Consider the following 22,518-nt stretch of genomic DNA (forward strand, 5'->3'; position numbering starts at 1 on the left):
TGTTGGGCTCAATTTCGATTTGATAGAAGGATACTTTACGCAACAAGCCTGTGATTCGAAACCTAAGCCTTGTTATTTAGTTTAATCACTTATTTAAGTAACTCATTTCGCTTGAAGCGTTATTTGTTTATATATTTGAAATCGAAACCTAGGGCAACTTTTGACTTAGACAATCTCCCCGGTTCTCTCAGCTCGCATAATCAACCCACACACACACCCACACACACAACGACGCACACTCACATAATGAGCTCAATCAATATTGGCAACAAATTAAATTTAATGATGTTTGTTGCTTGCAGCCAAAGTCAAGTAGAAGCAAGTATAAAAGAGCTACGAAATTGGCAACTCTGGTAAATATTTACCGACTGACGCTAATGAACTTGAGCATACAAATAGGCAACACACACACACACACAGACACACACACAGGCACACGCTAGAAATACAGTAACTGCCTTTAGAAACCAAAATATGTTCTCAGCAGAATCTGCTCCAAAGAAAAGTCAAGTCGAAATGCTTCTTTGATTAAAGAGTCTTGCACAAAAATTTGCTCACTTACAGATTTCGCTCATGTCGTAGTTTTCTTTCATTTTCTTCTACTGGCTTTTTCTTGCACAGTGAAATGGACGAGAGAAACGTGTTTACACAAAGAATTTTTCGCTATTGATTGTGTGATTGCGATGCCTGTGTGCGTGTGCGTATGCGTGTGTGTGTGTGTGTGTGTGTGTATTTGCACATATGCCAGGACATTGCCGAAGAAGCACGTTTGGTTATCCATTGTGGGCACACAAAAGTCAATAGCACTTTGATTTTTCTTCCCCATTTATACACTAGCTGAGGGTATCTTAAGTTCGCCATGAGACATAAAGTGCATTGCCAAGAGTTTATCTCATATATCCAGCCGTATTCGGTGGGGTAGAATAGGGGCTAGCCGTAACGTTAAGAGATTGCATACTTTTAAAGACACTCTCTGTTTTTAGTAATTTTATTACTCATCAATCATTATTCCCATTATTCCCAATGTTGATGGTTATCGACAATGGAGTTTCAAGGGCATTTCAACTTCGCCCATTTGAAAGCCATTTTTTCGCGTCTCCCATTTCTGGGTGCAGTGATTCACCGTCAAGTTGAGCTCTGAGTAGGCTACTTGTCGAAATTCGAAGAGAAGTTATCTCTGAACCAGTCTGCTCTTTTATGCTTGAAGTGCGCCTATTTCTATAGCAAGCTTGGCAATCGAAACGCATAAAATATACATGGATCGAGCTGAAAGTATTCAGTTTGCATTTGTGCATAGCTCATGCAGGGGCTAAAAACATATGTGAAGGCTAAAAAACTGAACAAAACAAATTATAAAACATGGAAAAATAGTAGAGAAATCGAAAACCTTAAAAGAGCAATAAATTCTATATCACGAGAAATATTATGTGAAAATTATAAAACTAAAACAAGAACCATTTAGTTAAGTTAAAAGTGAAAGCCATTTTAATGTTGATATTCTAATGTACATTTGCTTAAAAGTAAGCAATTGAGAACTCTGCGCGGATTGATGTACTGGCATGCTAAAAAAAGGAAATGCATTTGATAGATATGTGAGTAAAATGTATCTAAAGAAACCTATAAATATGTTTCTTCTATTCCAACAAAATCCACGTCTTTGTTTAACTTCAAGACGTTTAGCTGGGCAACTGAAAAATTCTGAGAGGATTTATATTGCGTAAAAAGAACGTTTTTATACTAGCAAAAATGTCTGTCTGAAATTAGCACTGCTCTAATGAGCTCTAATCTAAGCAAAATCAACAAATGTAATTTCTCCTGCATATTCAATTGCCATCAGCACAAGCCCATTTCCGAATTTTCGCTCTTTTGCTCAGATTCCTTAGTTATGTTAATGAGTACAGAACTGATTTATCTATTTACTAATAATTATCTTTGACTTCAGCTCGTGCCATACCGCAACAAGTTAAGATTCTCAAACGATCAGACAAATCGTAAGGAATATTTTTAATATAAAGTCGGATTGTGCACTTTTTAAAGATCTTTAAATCCATTTTAGGCATAAATATGCCAGTCATACGGAGAGAGAGAGAGAGCGAGCGAGTGTTGTGTATAGTGTTGTAGTGTTGTACAACAGCATTAAATAGAAACAGAATTAACCCAAATATGCAAATAAATTTACCAGCAAAGCGAACAACAGCAACAAAGCTGCACATTAACTTCCGCAGCTCATTAAGTCGCTGTCAGCTGCGGAGAGAGAGAGAGAGACAGAGATAGAGAACGCAGCCGAAAAGAAAGGGAAAACAGGAGAGCGGGCGCCTGCTGTAAATACTCGTATATACAAATTTATGCGACGCCAACTGGACGACAGCACACACGCACACACACACACACATACACACACACACATACACACACACACATACACACACACACATACACACACACACATACACAGCTGCAAATCACAGGCTTGCCAGACAGCAGAAAGTTCGCCGATTCTCACAACAAATAAAACATTTGGCCCCCATGTAAATTATGAGGGCCACGCAACAAACCCAAACCAAAAGCAAGCAATACGTAAATTAGCACCATAAAAAATAAAAAAAAGATATATAAATATGTATATATATATGTATGTATGTATGAAAAGTGCGCCAGAGGTCAACTGTGGGTGAGCATCAGGGATGCTACCGCTGACCCGCCCCGTCCCGCCTTGTACCACCCCTCCTCGAGCCAAGAAAAGGCTAAGGAAAATGTCGACACATTTAATGAAAATAACAGCAATTTTTTCATTTCTCTGAGCGTTGGCCCTACTAAAAAATGATGTAAGCCCTTTCTAGTCGACTTGAAAGACACTCTACACTGAACTTCGAGCTGCCTTGGGCATACACAATTGTGAGGTCTGAAACTCATTTAAGAGCCATTTTGTATTTATCGTTCACTTATTTTGAAATTTTCTGAGACTACAAAATTTTGAGGCAAACTTCACAGAATTAACATTCTAAATTTAGATATGCCGCGTTTGTATAGTTACAGGGTATTTTTAAAGAAAAGAAACAAAAAACCAGTGCACATCCTTGGCCTCCAGTTTAATTAGGCCGTCTGCTGCTTTTGTGGCCTATATAGGAAAAAATGCCTCAAAAATTGTTCGTTTAATGCTGGGCTGGGCTGGCCCCGCGTCCCGGTCGAAGGTCAGTTTTGTTGTTATGGGTCGCGTTACGGGTCTGGGTGTGGCCAAACTAATTAGTGGCCATTTTGTGGGCGTTGCTGTTTAATGAAATTTTAATAGGACTTTAATTGAAATGCAGCTTGAGCCCCAAAATTGTGACGATTGCTGAGCCAACAAAATAGTTAGAGCACAAATTGATACTTGGTCAATGGATGAATAACAAGTTATGAGCTTGGCCCAATATCAAGAATAAGGTGATTGTTAAAGAACTTTTGGATAGAATCTGATTTGAAAACATTAACTAAACATTTTAGGCAAAGTGGGTTAACTCCACTATCAACTCATATGTTTGCCAATCCCACCTTACTTGAAAGAGATTCTGATAGAACGTTTTAAGGGGGAAAACTCATCAATAATATTTAACAAACATTTTATAGTAATTGAAAAGTTGTATTTAAAATTTTGAGTGGGAGTGAGTGTCCTTAGACATGACATGACATCTATTTGTTTTCAAATAGAATATTTTTCATTTACGCCCCAGGCAGCCAGTTTCAGGAAGAGAATTTAATTAAATAAGTAGTTTTTATCAGGACGTTTCAATTGCACGTATTTTATTTGGCAATGATAATAAGAGGAATTTCGCTAAACAAGGATAACAAAATAAAGAGCTAATTATAAAATGTGTGTAAAGGATGCGAAATAAATTTAAATATATTTGACAAGCGCTGACTGCGAATAGTTTTTAATGGAAGAATGAATTAGACATGCGCCTAATTAAGTTAATGCCCAAGTTTAAAATTAGTATTTACATAAACTTATAAATCACTTTCATGTAAATTCAAGAGCGGCCCAATAATGCAAATATAATTTTAAAATAAATATATATATTTATATAGTATATAACTTACCTGCCTGTTAGTTTAAGCTCGAATAGTTGCAGCAATTAAAATCGAATTCTCACATTTGACAAACGAACGAATTGTTTCAAGCAGTCAAATATTGTGAATGACTTTGCTGCAGAGTTGCAATTCATTTAATTAACCGTTCTTCTTGCACATTCCTTGTGGCTGCCTTAAGCCACACGTTCGCACCACGCACACACACTCGCATACGTCTTACACACACACACACACACACACACATACACGACAATAATTAAACACACGCGCCACGTAATGACAAACAGAAGGTTACAAAATGACTGACGACGGGCGACGCTTAACGAAACGTCGAACGAGCAGCTGCCGAAATTTATGAAAAATGCAACTGAAGAAGAAGCAGCAGCAGCAGCCGCCTGTGCCTTACGTTCGGTATTCAGTTGCCGTTAGTTTCGCACAGTTATTCTTGTTGTTTTGCTTACTTTTGCGTGTTATTTTGTTGTTGTTTTTGTTGGTTTGCCACGGCGACGGCTTCGTGTGCGCTGCTTTTGCCCGCTTGGGGCAGAGATCCACTTCGTAGCGCGTTATCAATGGAACTGCTGAACTGCTGATTTTTCTCGTCATCGTCGCTAGCATCGCTCCAGCAAGTAATGTTTTATCGTCTTGCTCGTTCGTGACGGAACTCTCTCGGCCGCTCGGCTTGGTTTCGTGTCGCCGTCGTTTTTTGGGCGGGCGAGTCAACTTGACGAAAGGCTGCTGTCAGCTGAGCGTAAGTGCTGGGCATTTGTTTTCGCACTGTAATGAGAGAGAGAGAGAGGAACAGCGCTTAAGATAAAGGATATTTTAACATTAACATTTTATAATGTTAACAGTTACATTGTAATTCTTGTATTATAAGAATTGGAACGGTATTTACAATTACATATGAAAATTTTAAAATAAAATGTTGAAAATTTGATATATGATTGCATTAACAAATCTCACCCGGAATTCTCGGGATTAATACGCATTTTGTAAAATTTTTACAATTGAGTACGACAAATAAATGTATTTTAAAAATTTAACAAAAACAAAAAATTTAGATAAATCATTTGAAAATAAAAACAACAAAAAGAACAATTATAATACGTTTTTTATTAAAACATTTAATAATCATTGAGAATATTATTGTGTAAACTGTTAACACTTCGACCAGTCAAATGCAGAAGTTGTCCCAAAACGAAATACTGGGAAATTATTACGACCTTTTGTTGAGGCCCCATGGGTAATTATTTTAAAAGTTTAACGTATATTATCTGTTGGTTTCACATTTTTAGGAAATGTTATTTTATGTTATTATATCAAAGGATTAACCGAATGTGGTTATAAATTAATGCTTATTTATTTATTTTTGCTTTTATTTTAATATTATTGTTTACTATTCTTGTATTGCCTTTAAACAAATTGATTTTTTATTGCTATATCTTAGTTAATTTAGACTGCCTTGTAAATATGAAAATAAATAGAATAAAAAATAGTTCAGTAAGCATAGCAGCCTTTAACACTTATCTAAGATGTTGGTATTTAGATAATCATATATAAGCACGCACCTTTAACCCATTAACACGTACAGCACACAGGCGAACTTTCTCGTTAAATTGTTGCTTTCATTAGTTGCCATTAATTGCAAATTATGCATTTAAATATAACGAGTCGAGGTTCTTAATTATAAGTAGCTAAACAGCGAAAACAACAACATGGTCAAATTAGTGGAGAGTTATTCCCCACAAACACCTATTTAAACACACACACTCTGTCAAACACGTCTTTCGTTAGAAGTCAGCTTTAATATGACTAAAATATAATCATGAGAGGCGCAGAGAGAGGCGTTAAATGTTTTTCCAATTTTCCACCTCTCGATTAACGCACACACACACACACACTCTGACATGTCTTTAGTTAGAAGTCAGCTATAATATGCTTAATATAATCATGAGAAGCGCGGAGAGAGGCGCTGTGTTTGGCCATTTTCCACCTCCACCGCTTGCATACAAATTAAAGCGTAATTTAAACGTGGGTGTGTGTACTTGGATTTGCCTGTGTCATAAAAATGTTGTTTTTATTGTCGACGCGGCGCCAAAACCTCAAAATGAAATATGCATTTTGAATTGCCCGTGTTGTTGGTGGGAATTGAAGGTTTAATGAGAGACAGGCATACTCTGAAATTAGTTTAACACATGTGTGTGCATTTTCAAGTTTTGTTTTATGCCTTAAATGGGCTCTGTTAACTCGAGGGAGAGTATGTTAGACGCAAAATGGAAAACTTCTCCCACGCGCCTCATTGTCTATAAGTCAATTGAAATTTATTGCACACACATACGCACATACTCCGTCGTGCTGGCAGCTTGTTTATCTGCAAAAATACTTATTTGTATATGCCGTCCACCCCCAACCCTCTATATACGCATACCTCCATTAGCTCACCTGGTTTGGGTACTTGCTGCTCTATAATAATTTACAAAGCATTTTACGCTTCGCTTCGCCTGCCATCTGCATTAGCCGCAAAGTCAGTTTGCCAAAGCGTTGAGGGCGTGGAGGCGGGGTAGGGGCGTGGCTAAGGGTAGGGTGTAGCAATGTCTGCATTATGTAAATACATAAAAAGTCTACGCGTCCTTGATCTATGGCCCTTCTTGTTGGCATTAGTATTTGTATTCAGCTAGCTTTGCTTGCCGACTTCTTAGCCATTTTGACTAATGGCCAATTATGATGGACGGCAATTCTTATTTTTTGGTTTGTTTTTTTCTCATGCCTGTCACATTCAACTGCAGCGTTTTATAGAGATTTCAGAAATGGCTTTGTCTTGAGATTTGTTAGTTTAAAGAAACCAAAGCAAGCTGGAAGGAATGTTTTGTGCTCTAGCGAGAGCTCAAAAGAACTTTGTAGCCTGTTGATTTTTCATTTTTAAGAAGGTAAAGAAACTGCAACACAGTGACAATAACATGTCCTAAAGAAAAGTTCAAAATTAGGTCCCCTCAAATTATTTCTCTTTGGTCAATGCGAACTCTCCATTTTAAAACAGGAAAGAAAGGAGAGTACACAATTTATAGTTTTCTTAATTCAAAGTTTTTTCGACTTAACTGCGACTTCTTCTACGAAGCTCCTATTCATGTTTAGATTATTTCTTCTTTTTTCTCTATTTAAAGAAAAGCGAGAAATATTGAGCTGGATATACACATGTGTGTGACATGTCTCTGAGGCGACACAAAAACAATTTCCAAGTCATAAGAAAAGCAATGCATCATTTTCATGCCGAAAAGTTTACAAGAGCCGCAGCCGATTAATGTGCCCAGAGGCCAGAAAGAGCGCACGCAGCCAGAGTTGACACACACACACACACACACAAACACGCACGCGCACGCACGCACGCACACTAATAGAGAGGCTGCCAGCGCACAGAGAGCACCCCAAAGGATATTAACAATAATCTAACCAAATTAACCCAAAGCACTAAAGTGTAAGTGACATTAAGTTAATTTTCGAGCTGAAGCATAAGAAAGAAGACGCAGCGTAAGAAATAAGCATAGAGCAGCCAGGCAGGGAGAGCGAGAGAGCAAGTTAGAGAAAGATGAAGGGAAATGTTAGGAGGCACAAAAAAAAGTTGAGGTTTTATTTCAGTTGTTGTTGCCCGCTGTTGGCTGCAACTGTGCAAAATTTCCCACGAGATCAATCAGCCACAGGCAGCAGCAGCAGCAGCAGCTTGGCTCTGTTCACCATTTGTGTTGTTGTTGCTGTAACAGTAGCCGCTGCTGCTGCTGCTGCTGTTGTTGTTGCTGTTGCTGTTGCTGTTGCTGTTATTACTACTTTTTGCAACTTTTTTCTTTTGTATAACTTGGTCGAACGTCTGCTTTTGTTGTTGTCGTTTTTTTGTTTTGTACTTTGTCTATGAGCAGCAGCTTTTTTTCGCATCTCTTCTCTTTTGTGCTGTTCTTTTGGCTCTTTTTGTTTTACACCTTTTGGCATTGGCCTTTCGCAGCGAGCGCAGCTAATGAAGCGACGTTGATGAAGCCAAAGCGGCGCAGGGGGCGTGGTGCGGTTTTGGTTCAGTGGCGTGTGGCTTAACGGGGGGCAGAAATTGAGGTGTGGGCTTTCATCTACTTCACCTGCACAGCTCCTCTTGAGGTTTTGCAAAGTGAGTTGGGATATTTTGTGGCAAGCAAAAATGTGAAACACGTGAGTCATGCAAGCCAATAAATAAAAACTTTTAACAAAATTTGTAATTTCAAGATTCGCCCAGCTAATCAATGAAATTAGCTCTGTTTTTCGTTCAGTTTACGTAAGAATTTTAATTAAATTAATAAAATCGATATACTATTTAAACTATTAAAGAGTATCTAATAAAATGCATTGCTTAAAACTTTTTTAATCTTTCTTATCCACAAAAACGAAAAAATACTAATTCGCGAAGCAGTTATACGAGATAAGCTCTTTTCTCAACTCTGTTGAATTCGCTCTCTCGCGCTCCGACGGCAAGATCTCAAATTCTAGTACGCGCCATTTTATAGCCTGTGCTCATTGAGTAATAGAGAGAAACAGATGAACTGAGACACTGAGCTTTATTACCGCTTTAAAATTCAAGAGACACAGATCGGGTTGGTCAAAATCAAACCCAAAAAAAGCTCATCTACTATAGAAAGCAAAAACAAACACCAACACCTGGTAAACAATAACAGTGCGCACGAAGCCCCATTTTCTTTTGCTGGACCGCTTGCGATTTGAAAGCGAGTGAAGAAAAACAGACATGACTAAAACAATGAGCTAGAAGGTTGCAGAAGATAAGATCATGTGCTGTAGCCTCAAAAAAAAAAAGGGATAGCAAGGACAGAATTTGTGGTGTGTTGTATTTTGCAATTTGTGTTTGCAAGCTCGTTTTGGCTCATGAAGTATTTCGTAAAAGAGCTTTTAATCCAAACGCCTGCTCTTTCTCTTTATTACTCAATGACTGCTGAACTAGTATAACGGGATCGCAAGCATCGACCGACATACCATCCACAATACTCGCTCTGTGGAAGCTGTCGCAGACAGCAGTCCACACAAGAACAAAACACGTCATCCACAATGTCCACTCTCTCTCACTCCTTCTCGTTCTCACTCACCGATACGCTGATCGCATTGAGTAATAAAGAGTACTCAATGCGCTGATCCGAGCTTAAAGCAGCCAATACGTACCTACATTGCAACATATGTTATTAAAAATTAGACATGATATATGTAAGGCATAGAAGTAGACATATTCAACCCCAAAAAGTATATATGTTCTTGATCCGAAGCAACAGCCGAGCTATCGCTTCTATGTAAACTAATTTCTCAGTCATGAAGCTGTCACGAAGAATCGCTCGGAAATAAAGCATTTTTTAGAGTGTTTAATATTCCATGAGCTGAGCATAGTTGGTCGATCTTATCATTGTTGTTTGCCAAGTATTATATTCAAGAGAATCCCTTTTCTGTTATTAACTAGACGCCACTGCAAGCATAAACCAACACTGGATATCCGCCAAAAAAAACTGTCATCAGAAAACTTCTGGCGTTCATCTCATTAGATGCGAAACACTTCAAGGCCAACAACAATGAAAGTAACAACAACTTGTCGCTAATTGTCGCGCTGTGTGTGTGTGTTGCTAAATGCCTCCCCGTTTCACTCGCAGCCTTCACAACACTGGACACTCGGCAATGCCACTTGATTGATTAATGGCTGTCAATGTCAGCGGAGGTGACAAGTGGCCAGAAAGTCAGCGAGGGGATTCAAAGCACGGTAATCAACAAGAGCTCGACTGACTAAATGATGTGCCAAATTGAACAAGGCCTGGCGCTGGAGCTAGGGCACCTTAGGGCGGAACGGGCGGAGGGGTTTGGCTGCTGCCATGTGTCAAAAAGTATGCAATAAACTGTCAAAATGCCACACGGCAAATGACAAGAAAATTGTTGGTATTTTCTGATGATTTCCTTTTCTTGTCGTCGTTTTTTTTTTTTTTTGCGGAAACATTTAATTTTGGGCCTCAACTGCGGTGGACCAGGTAAGTTAAGTTTCTTGCACGACTTGCACTTCCGGCTACTTTTGCATTTCCGTTACAACAAATAGAAAACAAATAAAAAGAAGAGGAAAAATCCAACAAACCTCGAAAATGGAGTCCATTGCGGATATCCGCACGGCTATTTTAATGCAATTTTTATGCGCTCGTTTTGGCTTCCTATTTTCTTATATTTTATTAGTTTCTTTTTATTTTTTCCCTCTAGTTGGCTTTTTATCGTATGGCATAATAGCAGTTGGTTGTTGCGGGCTGCAGGAAATGTGCCCGAGTGTGTCCTGTCCGAGCGGATGTGAAAGGTACGGCTGAATGCAGTGTAGGTACAGTGGTCGCTCGCCTTGGCGAACCCAATATTAAATTGAACAAAATTTGAATTTGAAAATAAAGTAAAGTAAAATGTAAAGAAATATTTCTAAGTGCGAATTGTAGGTAAATTAAAAAAAAAGTATTACATTGATTCGATTCGAAATTGCAAAAGATATTGAGACTACCAAATTTAAAGGGTTTACAGATATTTTAACTTGTCATATTATTTAAGAAACAGATTTGCATTCTGATATGCAATCGACTCCCTCCAGGAGTTGCAAATGTAAAAATATATCTGTAACTGTTCGCAGGAATTTTTTCTTTTCCCACAACAAAAGACATTTTAGCCTAAAGTAATAAATGTTTGGAACGTAATCTTACATATTCCAGAAGAGGAAATAATATTCTAAAAAAATGATAATTTATAGAAGTCAAGGTTTACTTAAAAAAAAAAAACAATTATTCTATTTAATTTAATTTAAAAAAAATGAAATTTAATCCCAAAGAAAAAAACGTGTGAAAGAATTTGTTTCTATATATATATAAAAAAATATATAAAAATGAAAAGTAGTCAATCAAAATTTGTATTAATTCAATATTTAATGGACTTATATTTTAAATATTCAGATTTAATTGATTATTCATTTTAATAAATTGACAATTTTGAAATATTTATTTTTTCCATCAATAAAAACGCGTTATAAATTTGTTTATTGTTTTCATATAATCAGTCTTTTGATTGCCGCTCAGTATCTGTTGATAGTTACAGGTTTAATGGTCTTATTTTGTTCGTCGAGCTCTCTTCGATCTTGAAATACATAAGTTACTTAATTTTAGTCATCGTTTGTTTTTAGCTGTGCGCCGAAAGACGCCTCGCAAAAGTTTTCGCCCAAAAAGCAGCCGAAAAACTCTCTGGTAAAATTTTAGCATAAAACCATTTTACATGCTGCTAACCACAGGCCCAATGTTGGAAAACTAAGAAAAGCAGCAGCTGCACCAGCCAAGCCAAACGAACGCCCAATTTAGCCGCCCACTCGACTGCTCGACTGTTGTTGAAAACCAAGAAAATTCTATAAAAAGCCAGCAAAGACTTCAGCAATGTCTACAACAGCAGCAGCAGTAGCAGCAGCAAGAACAGCAACAACAAAAGACATCAATAAACAGTGTAAAAGACAGTCGCCCGCGTCGGAGAGGACATGGGACACAGGACACAGGACACAGGACACAAAACACAGCGGACGCAGGACTTGAGAGCCGGCCATAAAGCTTCCGGCCACTGGCAGGCTTTGCTCTTCCTTCATATTTTTATCGAGCTAACGGGTTTATGGGGGGAAGGGGGCTAGCAGCACGAAAACATACGTCAAAGATGCTTTATTGAGTGAAACAAACACTGCCCCCTATCCACACCCACACCCACGCCCACCACCCACTAGCCCCTATCCACAATCCACAACCCCGAATTCCCTTTGCAGTTCGGTTTTCTGAAGGAGGGGGCGGGTTTCAAACAATTTTAAAGTTGTGCGGTTACTTAAGCGCCAGCCTCACTGTTATTACCCCAAGCAGCAGCCCCTCGCAACCAATCCACCCCGCAGCCCGCTGCCCGCCAGCAGACCGCTTGGTTCAATGCCGCGCAGCAGCTGCCGCTGCAGACAAACAAAGCGCCTCGGGCGGGATTTTAAAAAGCACTTACCAAAGCTACCAAGAATGGGCGCTACGCTTAGGCAGCTAGTGCAGGGCACTGCGAGGGGGTCATGGGGTCGCGCTGAGCGGCGCAGGGGCTGAGTTTGGGGGCGGCATTTGCGTATAAGCTTGCCAGCCTGCTGGCAAATTTGCAAAATATTGACAGGCACTGGCAGCCCCAACGAACGCTTTTGCCGGGCATTATTTTATAAATCAATATTTTATTAGCTGCCATGTGGGCACAGCCTGACAATAGCTCCCGGGCGGCAGTGGACGTGGGGGGCGTGTTTGACGCTGTCGCAAACAGGTAGGTGACAGACAAACTTTATAAGCAGCTGTTGCGATTGATGAACAGCAATTGAAGTTCTTACAAACAAACAATTAAGTCAGTTGTTAAGGACATTTTTGGAGTCTAGACAATTAAGACAGGTAAGGCATTGCAGAACTATCGATTTGCAGTGACTTTTCGATAGTTTCATTTCATATCTCATCTGATTTACTTATGCTTTTGATTTATCGGTGTATTATTATCGATTCTATGCGAATATGTATGCACTCAGATCATATCGAAAAATTCGAAAATTCTTTTATCGATGTATACAGAATAACCAGAAATATATATAGGGGTATGTCGAAAGCCATTTGGAAATTCATAGTTTATCGTTTATTTATATATTTGTATGCGCTCAACTCTTATTGGACTAATTATAACTTATCGATAAATACAGCAGAACTATCGATACACGTGAAGTGACTTATCGATAGGCATGTACAACTTCATATTTCATCGATGTTAATGCATTTGTATGTACTCAGGTCTTAGTAAATAAATCTATTTTTATTATTGTATACAGAATAATTATCGATATATGTGAAGTGACTTATTGATTTCTAGAAAGTCGGTTAACATTACAAAAATTATTCATAGTATATACACGGTATTAGCGATAGCCAAATTTAAGTAGAAATCTATTGCAAAATTCAGAATTAAATATGTCAAGGTAGTAGTTATCGATCCTTGCAAGCTATCGATCTATTTGAAAAAAAAAATAGTAATTAACGATAGGCAAAATAGTAAATGTTTTGAGAAATCATTGAACAAATTTTTAACAATTTTTACAGCATCAAATAATCGATAATTCATCAAAAAATATTTAATGCTTTGATTTTTGTGAAAGTTAATCCAGCTTCCTCTTGAACTATTTGTTTAAATGGTTGTCGTTCATTTCCAGCTTATTCAATTTTTAGATTCTTCTTTCTTTTGACTGCCAATAGCAGCTAATAGTCATTATAGTATCCATTTTCTTTAATCTATTCTTTGGCCTTCTTTTTTTTTCCAGCCGAGATCAAAAGCAAATGAACACATGTCCGACTACAGCTGGCGGCCATACACAAGCAGCAAACAGCAGAGCGGGTCAATAGGACAACATAGGACTCAAACAGCCACCTCCCCCCCCCGCCCCCGCCACATCACTTAGTAAGGACATTCATATCATGTCTATGGTATATCCTTGGCAGAGCAACTGCGTGCAGCGCCTTCTAAATGCGACGCCTGCAGCAAACGCATTGAAAGAGAACGAAAAGGAAAATATTTTCTACAATTTGTTGTTGTTGCTGTCGCTTTACGCACTCAGCAAGAAAATAAAAAGAGAGAAAGAAAAGATGTTGCAAGTTGCTGCTGCTGCTGCTGCTGCTACTACTGCTGCTTTCATTACTTATTTCTTTATGACGCTAATGTCCTTAATTCGTCAGTGTTAACCTAATTTCGAGTAGTCGAACCGACCCGAGGCAAAGTTCGACGACAGGCGGCAGGCAGCAGGCAGCAGCAGGAGGCAAATAGAAAGAATTATGCCAAGAAAGTTTTCTATTTTGTCGCAGCGGCAAAAGTTTTGCGGCCAATGCGACGACGACAACGACGACGACGCCGATTGTGGCACACATACATACACACACACACATACGCACTGACTAGTCCTATGCTGGCCATGTCCTTTGTGTTTGTCTGGGCCTGCGAGTCTCTGAGCTGTGCGCATTCCCAAAGGCTATATAAATCATAATAATTTTGCAATGTAGCGAATGGCAAAAGGAACAGCCGCAGCAGCAGCGGCAGCATTCTCCATGTCGCATATCCTTGTGGCATGTCCTTTATTTGCTACGTGTTGATGTCCTTTTGATGGCACTTCTTTAGCACAACTTGCCTTGGCCAGGCAGGCCAGGCCAGGCCAGAAAAGCCTCCTGGGCAAACCAACCAAGCGAGTCCCGACCCACAACTGTCTGTCTGCTTGTCTGTCCTTTTCGTCCTGCTGGTGCGTGGGTGCGTTGGTGCCTGCGTGCGTGCGTGCCTGCGTGTCGCGTTGTATTTGTAATTCCTGACAGCATGTCCAGCATAAAAATATACTTAAGTGATTTCTCTTGATTCACTTACATAGATTTGGGTTACATTTTGTTCTTCACTATGCCGCTCAAGACGCTTGCCACAACGTTGCCAATAAATAATTTTTATGTTTTGAATATGTCCCAGCAGTAGCACCAGCAGCTAGCCAGAGCATCCTTTGCCCTGATCCTTCATTTAATTTCGCTTAAAAGCGCCAAAAGTTAAGCTGTAATCATTTAAATGATTTATTTAACTTGATTTTCATATCACGGATCGCCGCTTGTCATCTTTCGGCCGAGGCTGGGCGGAGAGCTTGGGTCACAGAACATTTGCCTTTATTTTGGCCCTGCCCTTGGGGTCAGGTCCAGCGCATAGATTGGGGACATTCTCAATCATAATTTGTTGGTGTCACAATGATAATAACAGATTTATATGCGTATCCGAAGAGTAAGGTGAAATTTTATACATATATATATATATATATATTTTTGTTGGGTTTCCATTTTTGTGACTTGTGCAGAGATTTAAGTTAATTTAAGAGTTTAATAAAGGATTTGTTAAGGGATATCAAAATAAGCTCATATTTTTTTATTTTATAAAGACTTTATATATAGAAATAATATTTTAATTTTTATTAAAGTCATCCTATGCTTGAAAGATTTTGATTAACATTTTATTATATATTTTTTTCTTTTTAATTTTAATTTAAATTTCTGCCTTAATTAGGAAGTTTTTAATTTAAATTATATCTTATTAATTAAATAATTATTCTTATACATTTTACAACACTTTATATATGACAATTTTAGCCAGATTTCGCAGTATAGTTTTTATATAAGAAGTAAGTTAATATATCACAATTATAAATCCATTTTTTTTATTTATTATATATTTTTTAATATTCCCTTTCAACATTTAATTGGCAATTTTAATTTATGAGCTTCAGCGAAGCGAAACAAAGCTAAACACTTTCCCACACTTGTTTTTTTTTTGCATTCGTTTACCAATACTGTTACGCTAATGTTCCTTTAATTAATTGAACAATAGGAAACTGTTTCGCCAACATTCGAAATATGCAAACAAATGCGATAATCAAAAACGAGGCAAACAAAAGCAATTTATCCTTGACCTCAGAGGCAAAACGTAGTCATTAGGAGATTTTTGCGCTGCATAACAATTTTTAATTGTTATTTACTCTATTGTTGTTGCTGTTGTTCTTGTTGTTTTTGTTGTTGTTTTTCTTCTTGTTCTTGCAGCAAAGGGCCCTGAGGCAGCAACAACAGCAACTACAGCGGCAACAGAGGCAGCGCTAATGACCAACTTTTGCCAAGTAACAACAAAAATATCGTAGCATACATTTCAGGGCTCTCTGTTCTATTCTCTGCTGTTACAGTTGCAGTTGTTGTTGCTGCTGCTGCTGCTGCTGCTGCAGTTGTTGCTGTTGTTGTAGTCGTCGAAAACACTCAAAACCCATTAGGCAACACTTTATGCTTAGTTTGAAGTTTGGGGGGCACAGCAAATTCGCAAAAAAAAACAGAAAAAAATGCTTGTCTTTGGAGTGTCGCATATTTAATACCCTGCCTGACAACTAGCAAGAGTGAGCTGTTTCTCATCTAGTCGAGACAAGAAAGTTTATGCGGTAATTATGTTAACAACGTGATTTGTGGTTCCCATTTACCGAAACACCGTCTTAGGGCTAACTTTTGACGATAAAAATACATCAGAAACATGGCAACTTCTTAATGTATAATCTAGAAGTATTTTTATTAATTCTATTTATATTTCAATTTCGTGACTAATTTAAGTTACATCACGCAAGGGCATACAGAAGTATGCGAAACCCAAAAAAAATATATTTGAAACGTGGTGACTGCGGGCCAACTGTATTTTGCATATTAGCAGCAATGAGCGCAAGAGGGGCAGCAGGAAAGGTGGCGCGAGAGAAAGAGAAGTGCAGGAGAGAGAGCGAGAGGGGTAGAGTTGTGTGTTTGTTGCACTCTATAAAAACGTTGCCTCAGTTGTACAACCGACACACACACGCACACGCACACACAATATGCTGTCTACTTAACAGTCGTTGGCGGCGCTGAGATATGCCGCAGGGGGCGTTTGGCACGAGGGGGGGGGGCGTGGCAGCTGCATTTAAAATGCAATTGCCGCCCCTTGCGCGCACACAATGCAAATGATGGCGCCACGCCCGAAAGGCCTACGCACACGCCCCAAAGTTATTCTCAAGTTGCTAACTGCACAGCTGGAGGGGCCGCGAGGGGTGCTGCGCCCGCCGAGCCTGCAGGGGGCTGCCGGATACGGGGGCCGTAGGTGAACGGATGCAGGTCTTGTTCAAACAGCTGCCGTAGGCGTTGCGTTTACATTGAAAATTACCCCACTTACAGTGTTGACGGAACAGCTGATGAGCGACGCGTAGGGGGTGGGATGAGGATAGACAGGTCGAAAAGAGAGAGGGGGGGGGGGGGGTGCGCCAGGCGGTGCAGCAGTCATGGCCAATGTGCAGCAGCACAACGTCTTAAGGACACAACTGCTTGGAAACAATGGGCACAGAGCTGTAAATTATGTGTAGAAGCAAGACTTGGGCATATTTCTTAAATGTAATACAATCTGTAAAATTGTAAATGAAATAATATTTAAATTAATAAAAATAAATAGCCTTAATAATATAAAATAAAATAGCCTTCAGTGAACAATTTTATTTGTTAGAAATTATTTATTCCCAAATGAAATTATTGATTATAAATAAAATGGAAGTTATTGTATATTTTCTGAATTTTATAGGACAATATGGGAGATAGCAAAAAACTAATAATGAACAATAGAAAATAATTATTATATAAAAATAAAATTAGAAAGACAAATCTTTTTTTCTGAAATTTTTGTTTTATTTTTCAAAAGACTATACTAAAATATTATTAAATAAAATGCATTTTTTGTATATGTAAGATTTAGGATAAAAGTATTGAAAAACAGAAACAAATTAATATATCTTTTTGAATGCAGATTTAAATTTTTTTAATTTCTAAAAATAAAAACCTATAAAATTAAAACATTTGTTTAAGATCTTAGTAATTTTTTAGTTTTGATAATAGTTATATGCATATTGAATGTTAAACAAAACATTGTTCAGATTTTAAATAAATTACATGTTCTTAAAGAAATTAATGCAAGATATCAATATAAACTATGTATCTTTCATTATATTTATATTTATCTATAGTCTATCTATCTATTTACCTACCTTTATATCCATCGATCTATCTATCTAGTTATTCATCTATCTATCTATCTATCTGTCTATCTTTCTATCTATCTATCTGTCCATAATTTATTCTATTTATCTACCCATGTACCTATTGTGATATTAATTTGGTTTTAGAATTTCCACGTAATCTATTAAAATTTGAGAACAAATCTATTATTTAAAATCAATTTATTAATATACATCAGTTCTTGAAAAAATAATGTTGGTTTTTTGAATTATGAGCGATATAAAGCTAAGTCTCAAAATCTTAAATATTAGTATTGCAATTATTATATTAAGACCATATAAAAAGAAAAATAAGACAAAATTAAATACAATTATTTGAATGGATGCAGTTGTTTAACAAATGCATTTTTATCTGCAAACTTACAAAATTGTGACACTGTGCAACCGCATCGCAATGCTTTTGTGGTTGCCGCGTGGCTCACGTATATTAACATAAATCGAATGTGTCGCAAAGGACGCCACCGACGAAATGGCGTGAAGACCCTGACGAAGACTCCTTTGACACTCGCAAATCACTCAACGCAATGATAGATGATCCAACCCGCACCGCCGTCTCTCTAGAGCCAGCATACAAAAAGGGTTGCAAGCAGGGTTTATGCCAGGGGAAAGGGGAGGAGGCGGGGAGTGGTTGGCAAAAGGTCGGAACCCGCAGCGTCATTTAACGCAATAGCGCCAACTATAAATTTTAAATTAATTTTGAAGTGGAGTCGAACAACAACAACAACAACGGGAACAAGCGACGAAGGATGCACATCAACGTCTGACGGCGACTCCTGCCAGACATTTGCTGGCGAGGGACGACATCATACACACACACACACACACACACACAGGCACAAACGAGCACACATATGACACGCATTTTATTGCGCGTCAGTCGCCCAACTGTCAGCAAAGGGCAACTGGTTTTTGGGGCACGTGGTTCGAGTCTCCATTTCGGTTTTCGAACCCGGTTTCTCTTTCGGTTCTTTAACGCTTTGTTGTCTGTCATTACAAGTGCATAAATTATTGTAACCACATTTGCTGGCGTCAGTTCCATTGACGATGACGACGATTTCGACTCTGATGCGTTTGCTTGATGTACGTCAAGTTGGCTGCGGCGATAGGGGCTTTGGGGCGCCGCCAGTTGTGGAGTTATGGCTGGCTGGCTGGATAGACGGCTGGGCTTCACTATGGAGTAGCAGCAACATGGCCACTGCAACAGTTGCCAGCGCACGAGCTTGATGACATGACAAAATATTTTCCCAGGCGTCTTTGTGAGCCGCCAACCGCTTCAAACCCCGCCACACACCGTGCCACACAGCGAGCCCTGCCGAAAAGTTGCTTTTGACTTTGATGCCAAAGCCACACACACACACATGTATACAAGCCTTGGCGCCCCAACACGCCCACTTTTGCCATGTTGCCTTATGACCTTTATGCAATTGCATTCTGCGGCAATGTGTCGTCGTTGTCAGCAGCGAGTTGTGTGTGTGTGTGTGTGTGTGTGTGGCTCCGTGTGTGAATGCGTGTGTGCGCGTTTCTGTCTCCTTCTCCTCAGTCTCTTTTTAGCTGTCTCATGATGTGAGTTTTTCCTTTATTTTGTTTTACTTTTTTTCTACTGCTCTTCTTTTTTGTGCATTTCATTGTGGATTCTATCATTTTCTACTCGCATGCTTCAGCGATTTTTGGAATTTTCAATTTGTTCAGAAATTTTTGGACGCTCGACGAAAAGAAAGAGTTGCAGCATGCATCCAAGTAAACCAGGAGCGAGTGAGAGAAGCAACTGCGCCTGTGTACATGCATCTGCAGGAATTTTATTTATGCTATTTGAGCTCATATTATAACAAAATGTTTTAAGAATATTTATTAGAGATTTTTCAAATAAACTTTAGAAAATTAAAGCTCTTGATATAAAACCGACGCTCAACCTGACTCTATTTTTCACTAGTTTAAGTTTTAGATTTTACATAAATATATATATAGATTTAACTAGTGAGTATTGCCCGGCGTTGCCCGTGGAACATTTTGTGCTAATATGGTTTGATGACTCTATTCCACTAAGTATACGCCCATGGAAAATTCAGCAATACCAACCTTGATTTCTACTTCTATTTATAAATATGTTTTAAGTTCATCGACTACAAAGAACGACTACGATGAGAAGCTGTAGCTGAAGAGCAAACTTTCGTTTATTAAACCTTATTGACTCGCATTTGCTATCCAAGAACGTGTGAAATAAATTCTCACAAAAAACTTTAAAAATGATTTTGAAGCCGATCGGGTTGTAAGCAAAATACTTTCATAATTAACCACTGTTGTGAGTGGAATTTCCCAAATGGCTAAAACACGTGTTTATTAAGTTCTTAAGCAGAGCTATAAAAATAATTTGAAACTTAAAACTTAGCCAGAAAAGTCTTAGAATCGCACTTTTCTCAGAGGAAGCTTGAATTCTGCGAAAAGTGTGAAATACGTCTCAAATAATTTTTCTTATATGTCCTTGGATTTGAGTATTAGCGCGAAATGTCATCCAACAAACCTTTGACCCGCCCTTTCCACCAAGGAGGAATGCATTTTTCGAAAAATGTGAAACACCCCTGGAATGAATTTGAAAAAAGATCTTTGTTCTGTAAAATTGATTTTTACCCTTTTTGAATAGTTTTTATTATTGTTAACATTTCAAATAAATTTAATGTGAAGTCAAACTAATTTTATTTTATAAAGTTCGATTCGCTAGGTTACAGCTTAAACCAGTTTTAAAAGATATCTTTTATTCGAATGCAGAGCTAGTTCTGAACCTGTTTTGAAATAAACTCAAGTCAATTTGCAGTTCACGAATGGCCATATCATATGTATGTAGATATATATATATATAAATATACGTATCTTTAATTGCCAGCTTATCAGCCCTGAGCCGCAATGAGTCTTTTTTGTCAGCCCCTCTGCCAGTTTTGAAACTTAATTTCGATATGCCAGAAAATATTTAACTTATTAACCGAAACATGAGTAAAATTTATTGCTAACCGCAGCCACACATAAATACAAATTTGCCATTTTTATTTTAAGCTGAAACTTTTGACATTTAATATGCCAACTGGCTGGAGCGTAGTTTATTTTCGTATCAGCCACGGCACCCGTCCAACAGCGCCCCCGACTGACCTCTGTCAATAATAAAACGCTTGATAAATGCTTAGAAAATTGTTCGAAATATTTTACATGCGAATTAACGCAATAAATTTGATGCCAGTGATTCGCCAAAATGCAGAGAAATCGACAAACTGGGTAGAAGTAACAACAATAAACTGTGAAATTCGTTGGGCAAACAGAGAAAACTTTGATTGCGAAACACATTTGTGATTTATTTGAGCACACATTTAACAAATTGACCACCCTCCACTCCCCGTAATTTATGTATATATTCTGTATAAAGAGTATATATAGAATATATATATATATATATATATATATATATATATGTTTATATATGCGTATTTATTTGTGCGTGGGGCTACTTAAGCCATTAAGCAAACGGTTCGCAGCGTGGCAGCAAACAGGCCCCCAAAAAAAACCCCAACCCATAAGATGCTCTGGGCAAATAACTTGATTAAAAAACCGTAAAAACCTATCGAGTGCCCAGTGCGTTGACCACATACTGGCCAGGGGCGTGTCAGTGGGAGGCGGAACGGTTTGGGTTGGGTTTGGCGAAGGGTTGGGTAACAGTGGGGCCAGTTGTTATGGCCGCCGCAATCCGATTCAATGTGTAATTTAACACGAAATGGGAAACGATTGGCTGTATACATGTGTGCGTACGTGTGTGTGCTCTCACGTAACTGCTTCAAACAGGTGAAGGCAGTTGCTGACCAACACTGAGCCACACCTGTGGGCGTTTGGTTGCTCTTCATGTAAGCTGTGGGCACGCTGTGTGCCTGTGTGTGTGTGGGGTTGTCTATGTGTGCGTGTGTGTGTGTGTGTGTGTGCGGGCTGGTGTGGTTTGGTTTGCAGCGGTGTAGCCAAACACTTTCAGGACTGTTTATTGACGTTGTTGGGATTAATGTGGCAAAATGCCATAATCCACTGGGATTTGCCTTAGTTGCTAACAAATTCAAGAATCAGGCTGTGGGAGTTTCTATAAATACAACAACTATTCTATCAATTTCGATTCAAATGGACATGGAATATGTTTTCAGCGAAGAAGACTTGTTATTATATGTAATGTTAAGTTCTTAGTGATTGGAGAAACAAAGAATTTAAGTTAAAAACATAAACAGCTAAGTTAAAAACAGCTAAGTTAAAAAAAACAAATGTTTGAGAATCTGTGAAATATATTTAAAAATGTACAACATTTGAAAGCAAATTAAGTACGAAATATAGCCATACAACTTCAACTGACTGTGTTTATATAATTCCATCCACTCACACATAAATTATAAGTTTATTATATTTAAAACATACATAAGAACACATCAAATTCAGTTATGTATAGTTCGTTGCCTCACTCTTGAAATTCTCAAGAAGTTGAAGCTTCGAAAGAGGTACAAGGCGTGTGCAGTCCTAGGAGGCTGATCAACATCGATAGCTAGCTGTAATGTTTTGTGCGATACCCAAGAAAATAGGGTTGCGCAATTGGAGAAGGTGTTGGAGTTAGGCTGTAGCGAAGAAATGAATAAAGCAGACGTGATTATACTTTGCAGATTCTAGAGACTTTTTAATTATAAAGGCACCTACATAATGTCGCTGGCAAAGTCTGTTGAGGTTGGTAGATTCCTAAATTTGTTTCCAGACAACCTGCT

The 22,518-nt window shown here is 38.3% G+C and overlaps 1 protein-coding gene across 2 annotated transcripts in view; it reads right to left on the bottom strand.

Moving 5' to 3' along the window:
- The window catches only part of beat-Ib (beaten path Ib), a 189,186-nt gene that overhangs the window by 61,422 nt on the left and 105,246 nt on the right, over positions 1–22,518 (bottom strand). The window contains exon 3 of one of the 2 annotated variants that reach the window (XM_070208878.1): positions 4,530–4,842. The gene's annotated coding sequence lies outside the window, so the exon portion shown is untranslated. Of the gene's footprint in view, positions 1–4,077; positions 4,843–22,518 lie in introns of both variants that reach the window. The other variant, XM_070208877.1, reaches the window with a different exon arrangement.

Source organism: Drosophila virilis, chromosome 4 (genome assembly GCF_030788295.1).
Source record: "Drosophila virilis strain 15010-1051.87 chromosome 4, Dvir_AGI_RSII-ME, whole genome shotgun sequence".
In the NCBI taxonomy this organism is placed as follows: Eukaryota; Metazoa; Arthropoda; class Insecta; order Diptera; family Drosophilidae; genus Drosophila; species Drosophila virilis.